At 44.7% G+C, this 21,352-nt stretch overlaps 1 protein-coding gene across 5 annotated transcripts in view; it reads right to left on the minus strand.

The window, feature by feature from the left end:
* The window catches only part of RALY (RALY heterogeneous nuclear ribonucleoprotein), an 80,427-nt gene extending 59,309 nt beyond the window's left edge, over window positions 1-21,118 (minus strand). For 2 of the 5 annotated variants that reach the window (XM_059895947.1, XM_059895943.1), the window contains exon 1: window positions 20,630-21,118. The gene's annotated coding sequence lies outside the window, so the exon portion shown is untranslated. Of the gene's footprint in view, window positions 1-19,892; window positions 20,020-20,598 lie in introns of those variants that run through there. The other 3 variants (XM_059895944.1, XM_059895950.1, XM_059895945.1) reach the window with 3 other exon arrangements.
* Between the last annotated feature and the right edge of the window lie 234 nt (window positions 21,119-21,352).

Here is a 21,352-nt window from a genome sequence, read left to right on the forward strand (position 1 = left end):
TCCCTGGCCGTCCAGTGGTTAAGACTCCAAGCTTCCAATGCAGGGGGCGCGGGTTCGATCCCTAGTCAGGGAACCAAGATTCCACATGCCATGTGGCGTGGCCAAAAAAAAATGAGAAAATTCTGAACAGAAGAAGATTCCAAAGTAAAAAAAAAAAAAGTTCATTGGCTTGGAATCAAAGTGTTGCAAATGCTCAGAAATGTTGTAGTGCAGTACAACAGAGAACATGCTATGTGACATAGGGCAGCCAAGTCACTTCACTTCTCTGAGCTCCAGATTCCTTTTCAACCTATCCCGGTAAGTTGTTAGGGGAAATGAACATACAAAGAGGCTTAACCCAATATTAACACTAAATGATGTTGCCATCTGAGGAGGGGGCCTGTATTATGTACCTAGCACTATATTATATATGAGTTTATAAAGGTGAGGAAAACATATCGATTTCATAGTAATCAGATTCTCCCCAGCTAGGAGTACTCCTCCAGCTTCCTCCCAGGCTCCCCAGGCCTGGCTGCAGGCCCATATCGATCCACTTCTAATTAGGAACTGTGTCAGTGCTTCTGACAGAAGATCAGGGCCTAGGCTGCCTCTGCTGGCCTCTGGCCAAAGCCTGAAATGCCTTGCCCAGGGTAGACAGAGAATGGACACTTTTATGGTAGAAAAGTATCCCAGATTGAACTCATCATAAAGCAGCATGAAATTTTAGAGCTGAAAAGGTCCTTTATGAGCATGAGCTTTGTTATATTACAGTTGAGAAAGCTAAGGTCCAAAAAAAGATAACTTGTCCAAGGTAGTACAGAAAGATAACGCAGATCTTCTCACTTCTAGTTCTTTCCTCTACATCAGTGTTTCCTAACCTGGCTACACAACAGAAGGACTCTGGGAACTTGTTAAAAATACAGTTTTCCAGGCCCCACCCTAGAAAGTCTGATTTGGAACATCTACAGTGGCTCTGGCTCTTTTGCCAGTATATGATCACCTTCCAATAGAAGTGAACCCTGAAATCACAGGATCCAGTTTGGAACTAGGTTCAAATACACCTTGGCGGGCTTCCCTGGTGGCGCAGTGGTTGAGAGTCTGCCTGCCAATGCAGGGGACACGGGTTTGAGCCCTGGTCTGGGAAGATCCCACATGCCACAGAGCGACTAGGCCCGTGAGCCACAATTACTGAGCCTGCACTTCTGGAGCCTGTGCTCCGCAACAGGAGAAGCCACGAGAGTGAGAGGCCCGCGCACCGCGATGATGAGTGGCCCCCGCCTGCTGCAACTGGAGAGAGCCCTCGCACAGAAACGAAGACCCAACACAGCCAAAAATGAATAAATAAATAAAAGTTAAATCTTTAAAAAAAAAATAATACACCTTGGCTCATAACAGTGCCATTTAGAAGCAATCCGCTATTGTTTGAGCCAGCCCTCCCCCACCTCCACAATAACAGGGTTACTCTAGAGGCCTTAGTCAAAGGATCTGTCATAAATGGTTCAGACTCCCTAATGGTCCACTAGCTTGGCTGTCGACAAAGACATTTCCTTTCAAAACTAGTCTGAAACTAAAATGTTTCTATAAAGATTAGAAATAATTAAGGAGGGAGATTTAAGGAATAGTGGGAGATGGTGTGGTATTGAGTGTATGGGACTGGGGCATGGGCAGATGTCAGTGTCTGTATGTAGGGGAGTACTTGTGTGGATACGTAAGGGAGAGGACAGTGTGGTGTCTGTAAGACAGGCTTGCAGATACTTTCGTGGCACACACAATTCTGTGTATCTAGGTAGAAAACAGTGGGACAAGGGTATAGGAGGATAAATGTGTGGGTATAAGGTATAAGGGAGATAAGTATGGATGTGTACAGAAGAGAAGAAATATGTGCACCTTTGTAACTCAGTTGTGTGTGTATGTGTTGCAAAGCATACAAACCTGTAGGGACAGAAGGGAGTGTGTATGTATCTGTGTGACCCAGACACCTGTATGCATGAGAAAACAGACCAATGAGCATTTCTGACTCATCCAGCCCTAGCTTTGCCTGAAGGCTCACACCACTCAAGGGCAGGCCTGTCTGCAGAAATTTCTCATTAAAATTGACATTTTGACAACTACTAAAAAAAATAAGATGATAACAACACCCCCACCATCGTGGGAGGTTAAAAAAAAGTCAATGCCAATAAAACGTAAGAGACAGATGAGAAGCAATTATGCCATGATTACTTCTCAGCTTCACAAGAGGAGGTGGTATTTGGAGTTAAATACTGTGTAGCTGATTCACATCTCAACCCAAAGGCCTGGATTTCCTGGGTTGCCTGGGGAAGAGGGCAAGAAAGAAGAAAGTAGGTAGAGAAAGGTAAACAATAAAGTTAAAAAAACAAAAAACATAAAACTGGAGCACTGGGGGGACTTCCATGGTGGTGCAGTGGATAAGAATCCACCTGCCAAGGCAGGGGACACGGGTTCGAGCCCTAGTCCGGGAAGATCCCACATGCCGTGAAGCAACTAAGCCCATGCGTCATAACTACTGAGCCTGTGCTCTAGAGCCCGTGAGCCACAACTACTGAGCCCGCGTGCCACAACTACTAAAGCCCGCGTGCCTAGAGCCCATGCTCAGCAACAAGAGAAGCCACCGCAAGAAGAAGCCCAGGCATCGCAACGAAGAGTAGCCCCCGCTTGCCACAACTAGAGGAAGCCCACGTGCAGCAATGAAGACCCAACGCAGACAAAAAAAAAATTAAAAAAAGAACAACAAAAAACTGGAGCATTGGGAAGATGAAAGGAAGGGAAAGGACTGAGAAGAAAAAGTAAAAGACAAGTGGGTCACGAGAGAGGGAGAAGGGAAGGAAAGAACAGAAAGAAAAAAAGGTAGAAAAGACAGGAGAAAAGAGAATTTCCTTTAGGCTGGCCTAAAAATTTAGCACACATTCTAGAAAGAATTCTAGCTTAGGGCAAGAGTAAATTAGTAGGTGGGGCCTGACCTCTGTGTTTTCTCATTGTTTTTACTCTAACCATTCCCTCCACCTGGAATGTTCTTCCCACCATCTTTGCCAACTGAACTTCCCCTAAATCTCAAAAGAAATATTCAAATGCTACCAGCTTCTAGAAGCTTCCAAGATTTCTCTCAGAAGTTCTCTCTCAAGAACTTCCATAAACTGCCAGAGCACTTTATCATATTGCACCTATAGCATTTATCGCTCAACCGAATACCACAGGTATCTATGTACATATATTTCTGTCATTCATTCTGCAAGTACTATTTGCGCCAGGCCTGTTACAGAGACACACGGGAAACAGAGATAAACAGCACACTGTCTCTTGGCTCATAAGGTCTCAATTTCAGGAATGAAAGCAGATTCAGGTGTGATACAGCACCAGAGTACAACTATAGAAGTAGAAGCAAAGTAGAAAGAAGATCAAAATTAATTCTGCTCATGGAGTGATCAGGGAAAGCTTCACTGAGGAGGTAGCATTTGAACTGGTACGAAAAGATGAGTAGGAGTTTGTCAGGTAAAGACAACAAGGAGCCGAAAGAGTTTCTACTCAGAGGGAATAGTCAAAACAGTCATTCTACTGAACAGGAGCACAGGGAACAGTGGGTGTTAAAAACTGTGCTGCTGACAGAAGGCAGCAAAGTGAGGTGACACCAGACTATATGAGCCTTATAGTCAAGTCCATAGTTGAGATTTTATCCTTTCCAACCTGGGGTGGAGGTGGGGAAGGAGAAGGGACATTTTAAATACATATAATCTCCTTTATTTAGTTGCCCTACTTTAGAGCAAGTCCTCTCAAAACTCCTGGAAAACAGGTCCAATCCCAGGCTCTGCCTACTGCAGTGGCATCACAAGAATTTCGCATGGAGGAGAAGGGCAACAGTGAGAGAAAAAGAAAGGACGGGGTGGGGGGGGGGGTGCAGAAGGGAGGTAGCAGGGTTCAAGGAGGAAGGAGCCGAAAGGGAAGAAAAAGAAGAGGAAGAGAAGAGGCAAGGAAGTCACAGGAGGGAATGGATCTATCTTGGCACTGAGGCTCTTTGTTGCTGAGCTGTCCTCTACATCTTTCTAGGTAGAAAAAATAAGGTCAATATGATGCTAGTCACAGAAATAGACCCTTTGCACCAAGATGAGGCTGAGCATATTACTGCCACCTCAACCCTCCCTTTGCTTAGGATGATAGGGCTGTACTAAGAAGTGGAGTTTGCCCAGCTCTACCAACCATCCCAAAGTATTCCAGAAGCCCCTAGCCCCATGCCCTAAGAGCATGAGGCAGGAGCACCAAACAAAGGTCTAGAGTTTGAAGCAGGTGCCTGCCCAAGACCTAAGGCTGCTGCTTAGGATCCTAGAGGAAAGCTCTGTTACCTTCTCTGGACTTTATTTCAATCTGCAAAACAAGGGGAGTAAATGTGATGCTCTCTAAGAGCTAAGATATTACAGAAGCTGCTACCCACAGAGGATGATATTTAATGTGGGAATTTTCCTAACCTATCAAGTCTTAACTTCTTTCCACTCCGACCTATGGCCAGTTTGAATCCAAGCCAGACTCAGAATGGAAGCCATCCCTGACACCATCATCCATTTGGCTCTGTCCAAAGTCTTGTTCTTACCCAGACCTGTTTACCTCATAGGTCACAAAGGGATGCTTAGGCCCAAGGATGTGTTTTGTCTGACCCACACATTTGTTTAAAAAACAAACAAACAAACAAACAAACAAACCTGAGTTATCTGCCAACATTTAAAGTCAGACCTCTTTTTTCTAATTAGATTTCTAGCTCCTCTTAAATATATCAGAGATCTGGCAACACTAGACCCTCTGGGGTAAAGGTCAAAGGGCCTACTATAATCCTGTAATTTATTTAATGCCTTCTCATTTTATCTAAAAAATTTATGTTAACTTATTATCCAATCCATAACATGACTTAATGTAAGAGTAAACTTTTAAACTACTAGTAATAATACTTAAAGTAATCCAACTACAAAAAAAAGATTTGCGTACACTTCAGGAAGGCATATAGTTTATCCTGTGATTTCATGTGTCCCAGTCTGAGAACTCCAACATAGTTTATCCATTCACTCAAAAAATACTTAGGGGGGCTTCCCTGATGGTGCAGTGGTTGAGAATCTGCCTGCCAATGCAGGGGACATGGGTTCAAGCCCTGGTCTGGGAAGATCCCACATGCCATGGAGCAACTAGGCCCGTGAGCCACAATTACTGAGCCTGCGCTTCTGGAGCCTGTGCTCCGCAACAAGAGAGGCCGCAATAGTGAGAGGCCCACGCACCGCGATGAAGAGTGGCCCCCGCTTGCCGCAACTAGAGAAAGCCCTCGCACAGAAACGAAGACCCAACACAGCCATAAATTAATTAATTAATTAATTTTAAAAAAATACTTAGGTCCTGTGGTAAGTGCTGGGAAAACATTAATTAACAAGACAGATGTGGATCCTGCCTTGGTGGAGCTCATGGTCCAGTGGGACATAATGGAAAGAAGCCATACAGAATAGAAGGCACAAAGAAACACTAGACTGAGGATCTCAAGCGTATTACACAACCTAGGGACCCCTTAGGCAAGTTGTTTAACCTCTCTAGACCTCTGTTTCCTTGTCTATAAATGGGGAAGGTTTAATTAGGCAGTTGCTGCTGAAAAGTCATTCCCAGCTCCAAATTCTACTAGTATCACAAGAACTTAGCCCAATACCCTTTTCAAGTTCCTAACACTTATTAGCTTCCTCCCTTTATCTGGGAAATCATGATCAGTTGTCATGGAAATTACCATGGTGCTCCACATATTGGATGATGATGTTACAGTAATTACAAGAAGCCAAAGGGAACAGGCAGCAAGAACAGTCACTTACTCAGAAAGCCACCTACTTTCAACACACAGGAGCTGCTCTCACTGCAGCTAGGGGGAAAGAAAGACCAGTTACTAACTTATAAGTAAAACAGCTTTGATTTATATTGTATATTTAGATGTTGTGGTTTCTTCCATGAGACGGCAGACTTCACCCCAGCTTGTGAGTTGTTAGATGCAAAAAATTCCAATTTTACAAGGACAAGGTTCACTGAGACTTGACTACTTTGCTGTACTTATGAAGTCCTAAGACAAGCCAGGAGACAGACTTCCTAGGCAACAGAGGCACCAAAAGTTCCTGGTAAAATAAGATAATTCATCTAGTCCCAGGGACTAAGAGCACTGTAACTGGGTTAAGTCCCTTCAATATTAGAGTTCCATCTAGTGCTGAGCTGACCCAGAGGCACCAAGCAGGTAGCAAAAATAAGTACAGCTGACCAAGTGTTTCAAAGAAAAAAGTGCTAGCCTGGTGATAAATGGCAACGGACACTGGGCTTGGGTAGCAAAGAAACAACAGGAAATGGTGTGGGCTTTGACAAACTTGAGAATAAATATGTTCTATCTAGAAGAGTCAGCCAATAAGGAAGTAGCATGCGGAATGAGGGAGAGAAATGAAAAACATGATTCTGTAAACTCAAGCATTTTGCCAAATTGGCCTGGTGCCAATTATGATACAAAGAGTCCCTGGTGGCAGGCTCAAGGAGTGAAGCCTGTAGAATAACTGGGGACTATTCCCACTCCTGTGAATAGGAAAATGCTCATGGTCAGCATCAGGATCCAGCCCCTTCTTCTTCCCCAAAAATCCTACTCCCTCTTCAGGAGAAATCACTCACCCTCATAGCCCACATGCCCGGGCCTCTGATCTCATACATAGTATCTCCACTGAAAACCCTAATCTTCCCAGGCTGGGGTCCAACTCAAAATAAATACACTTCAGGCTAGACACAATCCAAGACCTGCCAGTCTGCAACCTCTGATCCAGAGCATAAGATCCTCTGAAAAGATCTGGAACAGAAAGGACTTAGGAGTCCCCTAAGTACTCTTAACTTTTGTCAGAGGAACTGCTTTTCCAAGGAGCTATCCAGGGTCCTAGATCACTTGGCTCCTGAGCTTTAGAATCCATGATTTCACAGCCTTCTCCTCTGGCTTGATCCACTGTCAAAGTATTTTTTTTAAAGACTTTAAAAAGATATTAGGTAACTATTATATGCAAGGCACTCCAGTGATACAAATGCCCTAAACTTTACTTCTCCTGACTTTTGACTTCACTACCTATATCATCAGTTGTACGTCAACCTGGACCCCAATGGCACCTGTCTGCCACCCAAATTACTACAGACCGAAAACACTGCTCTGCTTGACTCTACTCCTATATAACACATTCATTTTAATGGCTTGGTTAGCCAATAAGATGAAGGTTCATCAATGAGATGAAGGTATCTCAAAAGGATACCTTTAAGACTCTTCTCCCTGGACTCCACAACTAAAAGTTCCTTTTCTTTGCAAAACAGCACAATTGCCCCATTACGGTCGGATGTCCTTGGGAGTAAACAGTACAGTGCTAAATGTATGCACTCCCCTGAATCAAGATGGCATTCCCTATGCTTCACTCCATCATTATTCTATCATCTCCAGATTCTATTTCCATAAAAGCAATAACACCTTTGCCAAATAGAAAAGAAAAAAGACTAGCTGCCCTTGAAACAGTAACTCAATCCAAGGAGGGAAGGTTTATTGCTGGAAAAACTTTTCTTATTTACCAGATCCCTCAAGCTGGATTTATGAGCAGGGAGAACACAACAAAAATGGTTTTTAGGAAAAGGCAACTGGCAGCAGAGAGGAGCATGGCTTGAAAGAGGGCAAGACAGGATGTAGGGAGGTTAGTTAGGAATCCTATGGGGGATTAATGATCCTATAGACCCGCAATTGCCAAAACAGGCTCCATGTCTGAAACAGGGTATGGTCCTCAGTCCCTGGCTGACTACGTGCTCCTTGAAAACAGTCTTATTCATATGAGTATCACCCACAGCATCTAGTATCATGCCGTCAAATGGTGGGCACTAAAATGGTCACAGGGACACAGAACACTACTTCTGTAAAAGCTCTCAATGCACACAAAGAAACTAATGCCCAGAGAACTGAAAATGATTTGCTCAAGCTCACAGAATGGGTGAACGGTGAAAACAAAAGAGCATAGGTTTTGAAGGCAAGAAGGTCTGTTCAAATCCAAGGTTACTGTGAGGCCCTGGGCAAGTTACCCAACCTTTCTCAGTCTGTTTTCTCATCTGCAAAATAAGAATACCTATTTTTGTAGGGCTGCTATGAGGATTAAGAGATATTGCCCCCTAGATACAACCACAAATTTACAGGAAATACAAAGGACAGAGAAACATATTAAACACACCACAGATCTGCAATGAGCAAATTTCTACAGGAAAAACAATCCAACTCCTTCAACAAATAAAAGGGGAAAAAGGTGAACTTATAATTAAAAAAGACTTAAAAGACATAACAACCAATTACAATGTATGGAACTTATGTAAATCCTAAATCAAACTGTAAAAATAAGATTGTGACATTTATAAGACAATGGGAAATTTGAACACAATCTGGATTTTGATGGTATTAAGGAATTGTTAAATTTTATTATGTGATAATGGTTGTGTTTTTTAAAATCATCTTTTAGAAATATATTGTGGGACTTCCTTCGTGGCGCAGTGGTTAAGAATCCGCCTGCCAATGCAGGGGACACGGGTTCGAGCCCTGGTCCAGGAAGATCCCACATGCTGGAGAGCAACTGAGCCCGTGCGCCACAACTACTGAGCCTGCGCTCTAGAGCCTGCGAGCCACAAGTACCAAGCCCGCATGCCACAACTACTGAAGCCCACGTGCTAGAGCCCATGCTCCACAACGAGAAGCCACCGCAATGAGAGCCCCCGCTCGCCACACAGCAGCAAAGACCCAACACAGCCAAAATATAAATAAATAAATAATTTTAAAAATACATTGTGAAAGCTTTTTAACAAAAGAAGTATCTAGAGTGGTGATGGTTGCACAATGATGTGAACATACTGAATGCCACTGAACTATATGACTAATATGGTAACTTTTATATTACATATACTTTACGACAATAAAAAAAAGTTCAAAAATTAAAAAAAAATACATTGTGAAATACTTAAGGACAAAATATGATACCCACATTTCAAAGCACAGGATGAGAAGTATGTAAGGGTATAAATGCAATAAGATTGACCATGAATAGATAACTACTGAGGCTGAACGATGGGTACATCATGCTTCATTAACCTATTCTGTCTACTTTGTATATGTTTGAAATTTTCCATATTAAAAAAGAAGATTTGGTTAGGTTTAAATCCTGGCAACTACATTTACTAGCAGTGTGACTGTGGGCGTATTTCTTAACCTACTGGTACCTCAGTTTCTTACCTATACGATGTGGAACAACAGAATCTACTTTTTACGGTTGAGGTGAGAATATTTTTAATATATACTTAGGTATATTATATTTAAATTATATACAATATATATACAATTGTATATGTATATACAACATATACAATATGTTGAAACTTTATATGAAATATGTTTATGTTTTTTTTTTTTAAAGAATTTCACTTTTATTTATTTATTTATTTATTTTTGGCTGTGTTGGGTCTTCGTTTCTGTGCGAGGGCTTTCTCTAGTTGCGGCGAGCAGGGGCCACTCTTCATCGCGGTGCACGGGCCTCTCACTATTGCGGCCTCTCTTATTGCAGAGCACAGGCTCCAGACGCGCAGGCTCAGTAGTTGTGGCACACGGGCTTAGTTGTTCCGCGGCATGTGGGATCTTCCCAGACCAGGGCTCGAACCCGTGTCCCCTGCACTGGCAGGCAGATTCTCAACCACTGCGCCACCAGGGAAGCCCATGTCTATGTCTTATACATTAATTTTACATATAAGATATGCCTTAAGATTATATATAAATTTATATTATAAAGATTACACACACACACACACACACAAAGAGCTCTCAGCGCATAGTAACCACCAGTAGATATCAGCTCTATTAGTATGAACACAAGGCACCAACATGGTATCTCACCACAGTGGGCACCCAAGTCATGGCAGCTTTTTTTTTTTTTTTTTTTGTGGCTGCGTTGGGTCTTTGTTGCTGCGCGCGGGCTTCCTCTAGTTGTGGTGAGCAGGGGCTACTCTTCATTGCAGTGCACGGGCTCCTCATTGTGGTGGCTTCTCTTGTTGTGGAGCACAGGCTCTAGGCACACGGGCTTCAGTAGTTGTGGCACACGGGCTCAGTAGTTGTGGTTCGCGAGCTCTAGAGTGTAGGCTCAGTAGTTGTGGCATATGGGCTTAGTTGCTCCGCAGCATGTGGGATCTTCCCAGACCAGGGCTTGAACCCGTGTCCCCTGCATTGGCAGGCGGATTCTTAACCACTGCACCACCAGGGAAGTCCCATGGCAGCTATTATTAATATAAATGGCAGAGTTAGGTCTAGAACCCAGGTCAGATTTTTAATCAAGTACTTGACAAGTCTCCTTGACAGAAGGCCTAAATACCCTCTGGTCAATGTCCCCACTGGCAGCTCTAACACCCCCAGTGTCCCCTGACAAATACCCCAGGACCTAACACAGGATCAGGAGCTGACTAATGTTTAACATGCCTCTCTGGGAGCAGGCAGGGCCACCTTGTTTCCCCAAAACAGGTAATTTAAGGTACATTTTCTAGTATTTGCTGACAGAACAAAGAAGAAAGACTCTAAGACATGATCAATGTTCACACCAGCCTTCAAAGTGATTTGGTAAAACTACAGAAAATAAACACCCAGCTAGAGTCCACCAGGCAGGATAAAAGCTGACAAAGAAATGGTAATTCTTCCGAGCAAATATACAAGTAATAGATGAGTGCTGAGAGACTAAGCTCTTTAGGTCCTGGCGTTCCCCTTCCTCCCCCTCCATTTTAAGAGAAGACAAACTCTCTTTCGACATACTTCAAGTATGACTGTCTGCTGGATTAATTTCTTCCCCGAAATGATGTAATTATAGGCAAAGAGGTCATTCTCATCCTTCTATCAATTTAAATACAAATTGGCTTGGGAACATTATTACCTTTTCCACCTGCTCCAGGAGACTATGAGAAGGTATCACCAACCCCCAAATTATGGGACATGCCCTCCCCACTCTGCTCATTAGCTGGAATATGGATGCCGCTTGATCTAGTTGCTCATCTGTGTTTCTGCTCAAGTTGTTCCCACTGCACAGAATGTCTTCTCTCCATCCCTGGAGCCTAAATCTCCTGTGATCATACTTTCTGGAAACAAAGGGGGAGGAGAGAGAAGCACTGCAACTGAGAAAAGATATCCGGGTGCTGCTTCTGGGTGTACTGGGAGATTTGGCCCAGACATAGAAATATTAGTGTTTCATAATTTATAAGCGCAGCAAGACAGAATATTAGACATTGGGATGGTCCTAGATAATACATGGTCACTATCCTTATCCTACAAGGTCCAGCTCAAATGCTCACTCCTCCATAGGTGTTCCCTGGGCACCACACACCCACAAATGAAGCAATCTCTCCCTCCTCTGAACTTACCAATCATTTTACCCCTGTATGGTACTACCTGAGAGTTCCTATCGTGGTTCTTACAATTCACTTCTATAACTACACTCCAACAAGAATGACATAAAATAAAAAGATAATGCTAAGTGTTGACAAGGACATGGAGCAACAGGAATTCTCTCATACACAGCTGATGAGAGTTTGATCTGGTATGCAGTCTGAAAACTGTTTGTCAATAACTACTAAAGCTAAAACACTCACTGCTGCCCCTTAACAGTTCTGCCTATAGTCCTTTGCTCCATCATTGCCTCTGTCTAAATGCTTCCAGCATTCTTTCTCCCCATCCCAAGACTGGTCCAGACCACTCTTCCTGATCACCCCAGCCCAAAGAGATCTCCCTTTCTATAGGAAACTCTGCTATTTACCTATTACCTCTGACAAATGACTCATGAATTCTTCACATATAAATTGCATCATCTGGTTTTATAATGCACTTTTAGTAACATCTAACTTGCTCCTCACAATAACACTGTGAGGAAGGCAAGATACAGATTATTAACCTCATTTTATAGATGAGAAAATGGAGGTTCAGAGAGGGGGAAATGACTTATTCCAGTTTTCCTGGCCAAATTAGTTCCAGGGAACAAGAGTAAGACCTTAGTCTTCCAAACCAAGCTCTCTACACCAAACTGCCTTATTATCAGCTACAACTTCATGATTACCTTATCTCCCCAAAGAGACCACAGGTTCCCTGAAGACAAGAGTATGCTTTACACATTTTCATCCCTCACAGCACCAAGGGAGGACTCAATGGGCTCCATACAGTTTGGCCAAATTGATTTCAATATTGTCCCCAACCTCTGAGGACGAACACAGGCATATTTCCCCTTCTTCTAGACCTCCCAGGCAATGCTAAATTGTTGGAAGAAATCATGAACACAACACAGCATCCCAAATAACACTTTTTTTTTGAGAATAGGGACAAGGGAAGATGAAGAGCCCTTCAAGACAGGGTAACCTCAACGTTCCCTCCATTTCCTAGGGCTCCATGCTGCAAAGTGTTCAAAGAAGGCTGGCAGAGATAGCAGCAATGGGCTTCAAGAACCACAGTTTAGTCATAATTAGTAAGTCAACAACTGATCAAATGGGAAATCCCTGGTGGTCCAGTGGTTAGGACTCCGTGCTGGTACTGCTGAGGGCCCGGGTTCAATAACTGCTCGGGGAACTAAGATCCCACAGGCTGTGCAGCACAGCCAAAAAAATGCCAGAAACCACACCTCAAATAATTCCATTTGCAAGCAAAATAGCTATTTTATTTCAAAACTGAGTATAAAACTTAATTCAATATGAAACAATTTTCTTCATTCCTAAATAAGAAACTAGACAATATCAACTTTTTCTGGAAACCAGCCAAAGAACTGATGTGAGAAGAATAGGGAAAGCACTAGGCAGATGTCTGGACACCCAAACCTGAAGGACAATGTTGTCCCCTACCCTAAGGTTCTTGACTTTACACACTGGCTGCTGGACACCTCAGCAATAGAGAAGAAAATCTAGATAACAGGCAGAAGAAAGGAAGAGAAGAAGGGAAGGCCAAAACCAAATTGGAACACTGGAAGTCAGATACTCAAATAGGTCTCCTTGCCTAGTGATACATCCATCAATTCTGCTATTTCCAGTCTAAAGCCTCAACCAAAATATCCAGGCCAAGGAAGCACGGGTAAGAATAAGCTAGGACCTGTTGTACTTATCTGTCTCTCTCTCCAGACTGAATGTAATCTGGGGGCAGGAATCATGTATTGTTTGGTTTTTATGTTCTCCATAGGGAGAACACATAGTAGGTACTCCAAATTCCTAGAACAAATGGTTGAACTTAGGGATGGAAAGCAGTTGGACTTCCAAGCATAATCTTACTACAGCAGCTAGGTAACCTACTTAACACCCTAATTTTAGTAAGAGTTAACTTTAATTGGTGTGAAAAATCAATTTAGGGTGAGTCTTTAAGGTATGAAGAAAAGTTATTCTTGTGTTCAACTGATTCAGGCACAGCTATCATTACTATATTGAGAGCACCATTCCTCAGTGCCAGCTTACAACTATCTGGAAGAACAAAGTCCCAAAGCCTTAACACGGTCTGTGTAAGCAGCGAACAACATTTGACTTCTCAGTGTAGCATGATCATACCTTCCAGAAAGGAAACCCAGACCTAGAGGAATAATGAGTTATGGAAATGATTCTTTTAAATCTACTGCTCAGCTTGCTTTCACTAGCACAAAGAATTACAAAGGAAACTAGACAAACAGATCAACAGACACCATGCAAACACTACCGTTAACTAGGCTTAGTGAAATCCTTAATAAAACAAACAAACAGGAGATAGCTAAATACCAGATAAATGCCTCTGGAATGAAGAAAACCTGGCCAACAATAGGTTGACCAGGTTGTAAATGTGACCTTGTAAATGAGACCTTGTAAATGAGAATACTTACTTGGAATAAGGCAATGATTCTTACCTTGACAAATAAACAGAACTCTTCAGTCTCTACAGATGGCATTTCAAGGGCCAGGTAACCACAGCAGAGGTATCTACCTCAGAAAGCCAAAGCTCTAAGGAAATGCAAATTTCTGGTCTAGTGTTTTTCCAGTCCTAGTGGTGTTTGGGAATCTTATAGTGTTTTTTTTTTATTTTCCTTTTATCCTATGATTTTAAACAGTTTGCTACATATTTAAATATAACTTTTTAGTCTTGGACTCCAAGTTTGTCCCATGGGACAACAGCTCCAAGTTTATAATGGAACTCAGTAGACAATTTGGTAAATTCACCTCACAAGCAATTTTTCAGCACTCTGTCCACTCTAAAAAGCAATATCCATCTGTTTATATACTGAAAGGTATCTGCGAACCCAGAATTTAACCCTGTGAGATACTCTCAATACTCTAACAAAGCCCCTTCTTCTTCCAGAAATGAATTCTCAAGCCACTCCCTTAAAACCAGACATCAGCCCAACCCCCTTGTTTTACAGACAGGAAGACTGAGATCCCAGGGAGTATTAGGTAATTACAATTAACATGAGTTTGGCAAGCATCAAAGGCCCACCGAATGCTATTCCCCCTCAGTGGAACTGCACTGGGCATGTTGGGAGGATGGCCAGATTGGCACTTTAGTCAGTGGAGCACTCCAAATACATGTGTCTGAGCCTAAGAAAACCTGAGTATTCAACCAAAAACTCCCAACCCCTACCCCAGCATAGAGAGCAGGGGCCAGCAGGCAGCCTGAACGGCTCGTTGGGGATGTAGACCAGAACCTAGAGATAATATCCCAACCTTCCTCCCCTCCTCCCAGGAGGCACAGCAGATTTATTCATATGGAGGCCATTATGAAGTGACAAAAAGACTGAGGAAAAAAGAAGGGCTGTAGAAACAGTCAGAAGAGATAACTAGCAATACTTGGGCAGATGCCTGTCTCCAGTTATTCGATAATTATTCCTCATTAGAGAGGAACTTCCAATCCTTTTTCTGTCCCCAGGGCTCACCCTTTGGCCCCCTGATTATTTTATGAAGCAATAGGGCCAGAGAAGCAAAGGGGCTTGGCCAAGCCCATACACTGAATTATTAGTAGCAGGGACCAGACCAAATATCCTCAGGCTCATGACTAGGCTCCCAATTTATCCCACGGCCCCTTTCTCTCTAGTCCTGAGAGTCTGTGAGCTGCATCCATCATGGGTCTGAAACTTTCCTTACAGTACCCAGGGGTCAGTTGTAGGACAGCAAGCTAACATTACTACTGCCATCGTCTCTCCGCCAGTTGTACGTTTTATACATAAAGCTAAAACTGAATAAAACTAGGTTTTTAATAGACACTCATGTGAAAACCCTATCTCCACCCCGACATCCCTACTACTGCCTAAGGAAGAAAGGGGAGGAAGAGGAAGCGGGAGGGAAGAGAAAGGAAGAAAGAAAATACCTCTCCAAGAGATATACTGTCTGAATCATCACTAGAATCATAAAATATTATTGCTAGAAGGGACCCTGGGGGTCATCTAGTCATTATTTTTCATCATTATTCAAATGAATAAACCTGGCCCTTTGAGTAAGTGTAGACTTTTGCCACCTGAGGAAAAGACTGGCACACAGAGCAGTCTCCTGACTCCTGCCCCTAATAAGAATCCTTCTTAGTCCCTCCCCATCCTGTCCCGCCCCACTCTCTCCCCTCCACTACAGTATCTAAGCTACTGAGATCTGCTGCCCTTTTGAATACAAGCTTCTCAAGCTATGTTTTATTCATCTTTGCTTTCCCAGCGCCTAGCAGAGTAAGCAGAGGTGAATTAGAGAGGGACACTGGCACATGGGGAGAGCAATGCCAAAGAATGTTGTCTGGAGAAAACATAAGCTTTCCTTGGCTTTAACATAAGCAGTCTTCAGAGCTGTGCAAGGTCTGGAATGTCTAGGTTCTAATTATTTCCTCCTTTCCAAAACTAGTGTCTACAACAGTTTAGCCAGGGATAGTTATCAAATTTGCTGTGCCGTACTCTCCCTCACCCCAGTTTCCCCTCCCCTCCCCTTGGATAACTATGATCAATACTGGATGAAGGTAAATGAAAGCAGATGTAATAAGACCCTGCATGAGAAATCTTCCCCCCACCTTCTTCTCCTGTGTCCTCACCTCAATAAACTGCATCCCCATCTATACAACCGCACCAGGTAGAAATCTAGAAGTCTTCCTTGATTTCTTCCTTGCCCTCCACACCAACAATCTTTGACAGTGTCTCACAACTCAATTCCATCTTCTTTTCTCTACACACACTCACACACACACACACACCCTTCATTGGAAACACCATCACCTCTTGCCTGCATTACTGCAAAATCCTCCTAACTGGTCTCTTTGCCCATGGTGCTCTAGCCCTCCAATTCACTCCCCAAAGAGCCACTGATATCCTTCTAAAATGCATACAGGATCATGGTCCCCTCACCAAAATGAAGTCCAAACTCTTCAACCTGGGCAATAAGCTCCTTTCATGACTTGGCCTCTGCTCTGCCCACCTTGCCAGTCTCATCTCTTGCTACATCCACCCATCTCATGCTTTATGCTCCACCCAGAAATCTTGAGAAACTTACTTAACCCCTCTGGGTTTGTTTCCTCACCTACAGAATGGGAATTGTAACAGTATGTACCTCTCAAGATGGTTATGGAAAGAAATGAGTTAACACATGTTAAATGCTTAAAATGGCATCTGGTAGATATAGTAAATGGCCAAAAGTCTCACCTGTTACCACCACCATATCTAGACTTGCTATTCCCTTCTGCCTAGAACAGTCTTACCTGTCTCCTCCTCAGCTCCCCAAATCTCTTCTTTTCCTAGCTTAGTCTTTTTTCTGAGGTCTAGGCCTAGCCAATTTCTCCGACGAACCCCCCCCACCCTGACCCTCCAAGGTTGGGTTAGTTCCATTCCTCCGTGCTCTCATGGTGCTTGTCCCTGTCACAACACTTCTCACACTGCCTGTTTCCTTGCCTGTCTTCCCCCTGAGACACCCAAATTTCCAAGCTTAGTACACTGCGGAGCAGATGTTTAATAACTGTTCTGTAAATGGAAAACTTTCCAATAATGAGGTGCCCAATGAAACAGAATCTCAATGGGTAGCCTATTCAAATGTTGGCTGGGTGGCTGGCTGGTCTACATGATTTTAAGTCCCTCAACTACAAGATTCTATCCAATAAACATTTCAACACACTCTGACCTTATTATCACACTCAGGGGTTTAGACTTTAATAGGTAGGCAATGTTGGGCCATCAGATTTTTGAGGAAAGTGCAACATGCTCAGATCTGTGTTTGTTGCCCTATTATCCATCTCTGGAACACCTCCCATCCCAACCCCTGCTGGCATCATGACAAAATTCCAACTACACTTCACAAACATAAACACCACATCCCACCACCACACCACCCAAAACACACAAAGACACAGAAGTAGTAAAAACAAAGGGAATTTTGAAAGACTAAATGCAGCATTTAATTCCATCTTAACCACCTGCAAGCAATGAGGAGCCATAAATACCCTCTAGGAACCCAAAAGCTAATCCCTCTTGTGTGCCTTTATGGAAAGAGGAGGGCACAAAGAGGGAGCATTTCATAAAGATAATCCGTTTAATCGTCCTGAGTAGTTCTGATCCGAGCTGCTGTCACAGCACTGCTATTGTTGATCACAACAGCCCCATATGCCCAAACCCAGGACAGCCAGAAAGGAAGATGCAAACAAAGCAAGGGTGGGGAGTCCTCTGGGTTCTATTTTAAGAGCAGGAGTTCCCTTTGGAAGATACAGAAGGGGCAAGCAGAGATCTCCAAAAAAGGCTTCAGTGATAAAGAATTTTAATCTATGGAGCTGGGGTGGAGTGGGGGAAGCTTAACCAGAGTGGTACAGCCAGGCCTAGGTTCTTGCTCTGGAGCTGCATGCCACACCTTACTGCAGATGAGAACTAATAATCATTTTGCATTTTCAGAGCACCTTGGGCTTAAGGGAGGCACTAAGAGTGCCAGCTTTGCCAGTCACAAAAGGACAAATATTGTATAATTCCATTTATATGAAGTACCTAGAGTAGTCAAATTCACAAGGACAGAAAATAGAATGATGGTTGCCAGGAAGGAGAGGAGAGGAAGTGTTTATACAGTTTCAGCTGAGGTAGATGAAAAAGTTCTAGACACGGATGGTAGTGATGGTTGCAACACAGTGTGAATATATTTAACGCCACAGAACTGTACATTTAAAAATAGTTAAAATAGTAAATTTGATCTTACATGTATTTTTACAAAAAAATAAATAAAAAGCATACCAGCTTTAAAGTTATATTGTCTGCAGTTATCAATTACATGATCCTGAGCAAGTCATGTAACCTCTCTAATCCTGTTTCTTCTTCTGCAAAAGGAGTTTAATAATATACCTAATTCATACAGTAGCTCTGAGGACTAAATGAGATGCTCTACAGAAAGTCCTTAATCCAGTGACTGGTACATGGAAAGTACTTAATAAATGTTAGCCTACTACTACAATGCACTTTCATAGCCATTTTTCATAGTCCCCACCCAACCCTGTGATAGTTTACAGATAAGGAAACTGAGGCTCAGAGAGCCACAATGAGTGACTGAGTTCATGATGCCACATCAAATCAAATCCTTTGTCCATGAGAGATCCCCTGTACTCACCACTTGTTAATCCAGTGATCTAAGTAAGGCAAGTGCCCTAACCTTGCTATGTCTCCATTCTCAATTAGAGTTGTAAAAAGGAGATATAAACCAAACTCTGAGAGCTCCCTCACAGAACTGGATGAGAAATGAAATCAGGTAACAGTTATAAAAGAGAACTATAAACCATAAATAAAGTACTATAAAATAACAGTGGTGACTTACGAGAACTGGTACTCCTGTGCACAAAACCTGGCCTCCTTTTAATGCTGGGACTAAACAACTTTGTGATTTCAAGTTACTTGGGATTCTTGGTCTTCAGACCTGAATAAGTAGTTTAGTGCCCTTTCAAAAGGTGGCAGAGTACGGTAGAAATAAAAATATTACTGCACTGGGAGTCAGAAGACTGGAATTCCAGTTGTGATTCTGTCACTAAAGCAGTCTGTGAATTTAGACAACTTACTTCCCCTTTCCAAGGTTCAGTTAACAGGAAAGAGGGAAAAGGCAGATAAAAAAAGTTAGACCAGATAAGACCCCTTCCAGGTCCTATATACCACTACTCTTAAATCCAGAATCTTGGAAAGGGGAGACTACAGCAGACCTCCAGACTCCAAAGAACTAAAGCACACATCAGGAGACATCGCAAGACCTGGCCTAGGAACTCCCCTGCCTGATCTTTAGACACCAGGGATCAAACACACTGGAAAACTAGAACACTTGCCAAAGTTAATTTTAGTTCACTTTTACCCCTCTGGGCCTTATCTGAAAATAAGAGAAATAAATCTCTATTTGAAGGCAGGGAGTTGAAGCAATTGACTTGAACCACTTTCTGCTCCCCCTCCCCCAACCAGGAGCTATAAATCTAAACACTATGGAGAACAAGCAAGGTTTGGTGGGAGGAACAAGCCACAAAAAACAAAAAACGGATGGACCTCACTGCTTTAAACGACTTACACCTTCCCTGAGCCAAAACCCCAGGGAACTTCAGTTGTGCTTGAGATCTGGAGTCCTCTGCATCCATCAGCTTCTAACGGGCAAGGAATCAGGGAGAACGGAGTTAGGTCTCCCAACTAACGATGTGACTCAAAATCCGTTCTGCACTAAGAGATTACACAAGTTCACACTAAGAAATAAATAACAGGTACCAGCACCACGGCTTTACACTTCTGTGGCTCCTAACTGTGATTTGGAACACATTACTTAACCTCTCTGCGCCTTGATTGCTGCTTTTGTAAATGGGGATAACCTCAGAAGGCCGTCGTGAGCATTCTATGAAATAAGGCTTGCGAAGTTCCTGAGTCAAGTCCATTAAATGTTACCTGTTGGTAGTAAACACTTCTCTCACACATTAGTTTCCTCCCTGAATCCACAAACACCCTGCGAGGCGACTTTCTTTCTCCCTGTTCACTGAAAGGCAAACTGAGACTCGGCGGCGAAAAGGCTGCGTGAAGCGCGGAACACGGCCCCAGCTCAAGGGCCTGCTGTTGTTCCTCTATAAGCCCAAGGTGTGCAACATGCCCAGGACCGGGAAAGGGGGGCCGAGGAGGCGCTCAGGCCCGTGGGGAGCGAGGCGGGACCAGTTTTGATCGCCTCCGGGAACCCGCAGACCCAGCCCGAGAGGGAGAGTCGGAAGAAGCCCGGGGCCGAGGCCAGAGCCGGGGCCCGGCCCGCCCGAGGCCTCCCCAGCGCGGCCTCCACTCCCCCCTCCTCCCCTCGCCAGGCGGGGCGGGGCGGGGCGGGGCGCGAACACAAAAGACTCCAACTTCCGAGCGGGCGCGGGCCCACCCCGCCAACTCCGGGCCCAGGTCCGACCCGCGGGGAGGAGGCGGGCAGGGAACGCCAGGGCTGCCGGGACCCAGGGCGGCAGGCCCGGGTGGAGGGAAGGTGCGGGGGGAGGGGGCCGGGAGTTACTCCGGCTCCCGGGACTCCCCGCATGGCCAAAAAAAAGAGTTTCTAAAAATAGGCAGCGACCGGCGCGAAGAGGTGGGTGACCGAAAAGGAGCAAGGAGCACCCCCTCCCCGTACCTTTAAGGAGACGCCCGCGGCCCCCACTCACCCGCGCTGAGAGGTCTGGAGGAAGCCGCGCGGCGCGGAAGGAGGCGGTGCCGCCGCACTCGGGGGCGGATGGGAGGGAGCGAGGGAGGGAGGAAGAAGGCGGCCCCGGCCGCAGCGTGAGGAACTGATCACACGCGCGGGAGTCGCCGCCGCCGCTACCGCCCCCTCAGCTTCTCTCTGCTTTGCCCACCCTGCGCCGCGCTGCTCGCGCACCCCGCCGCACTGACAGCGGCGCGAGCCCCGCAGTCGCGAGTCCTTCCCTTGGCCGGCACCACTGAGGCGCGCCGGGGTGGGGGCGTCCGGAGTGGCTTCCCTCAACTCGGCCCCGCCCGCCACTCCGGCCCTGGCCCTGCTACCCCCTGTCCCCGCCTCTGTCTCCAGAGACGGGCCCGGCGACTCAAGCGCGAGGAGTCCGCAGCCCCGCCATGACACAGCCGGGCCCCCGAGGCGCAGGGGCTCTTCCTACCCCCTCAACCTAGCTTTGGAAAGGTCCAGAGCTACGGCGGGGAGAAGAGGAAGGAGGGGCCGGGGAGGGGCCTGACAGGGAGGAAGGACTGAGGTGGGACCCTGAGGAGGCGGGGCTAGGGCGGGAAGAGAGACTGGTTTACACTGGAACCGAGCGTAAGGAGGGGCGGGGCTGAGAGAGTGATGATGCAGTGAAGAGAGGCGCGCGAGACAAGTATGGAAGACTTTGGCGCCCTCGCAGAGACGGGCTTGAAAGGAG

This window comes from Balaenoptera ricei, chromosome 15 (genome assembly GCF_028023285.1).
Source record: "Balaenoptera ricei isolate mBalRic1 chromosome 15, mBalRic1.hap2, whole genome shotgun sequence".
Lineage (NCBI taxonomy): Eukaryota > Metazoa > Chordata > Mammalia > Artiodactyla > Balaenopteridae > Balaenoptera > Balaenoptera ricei.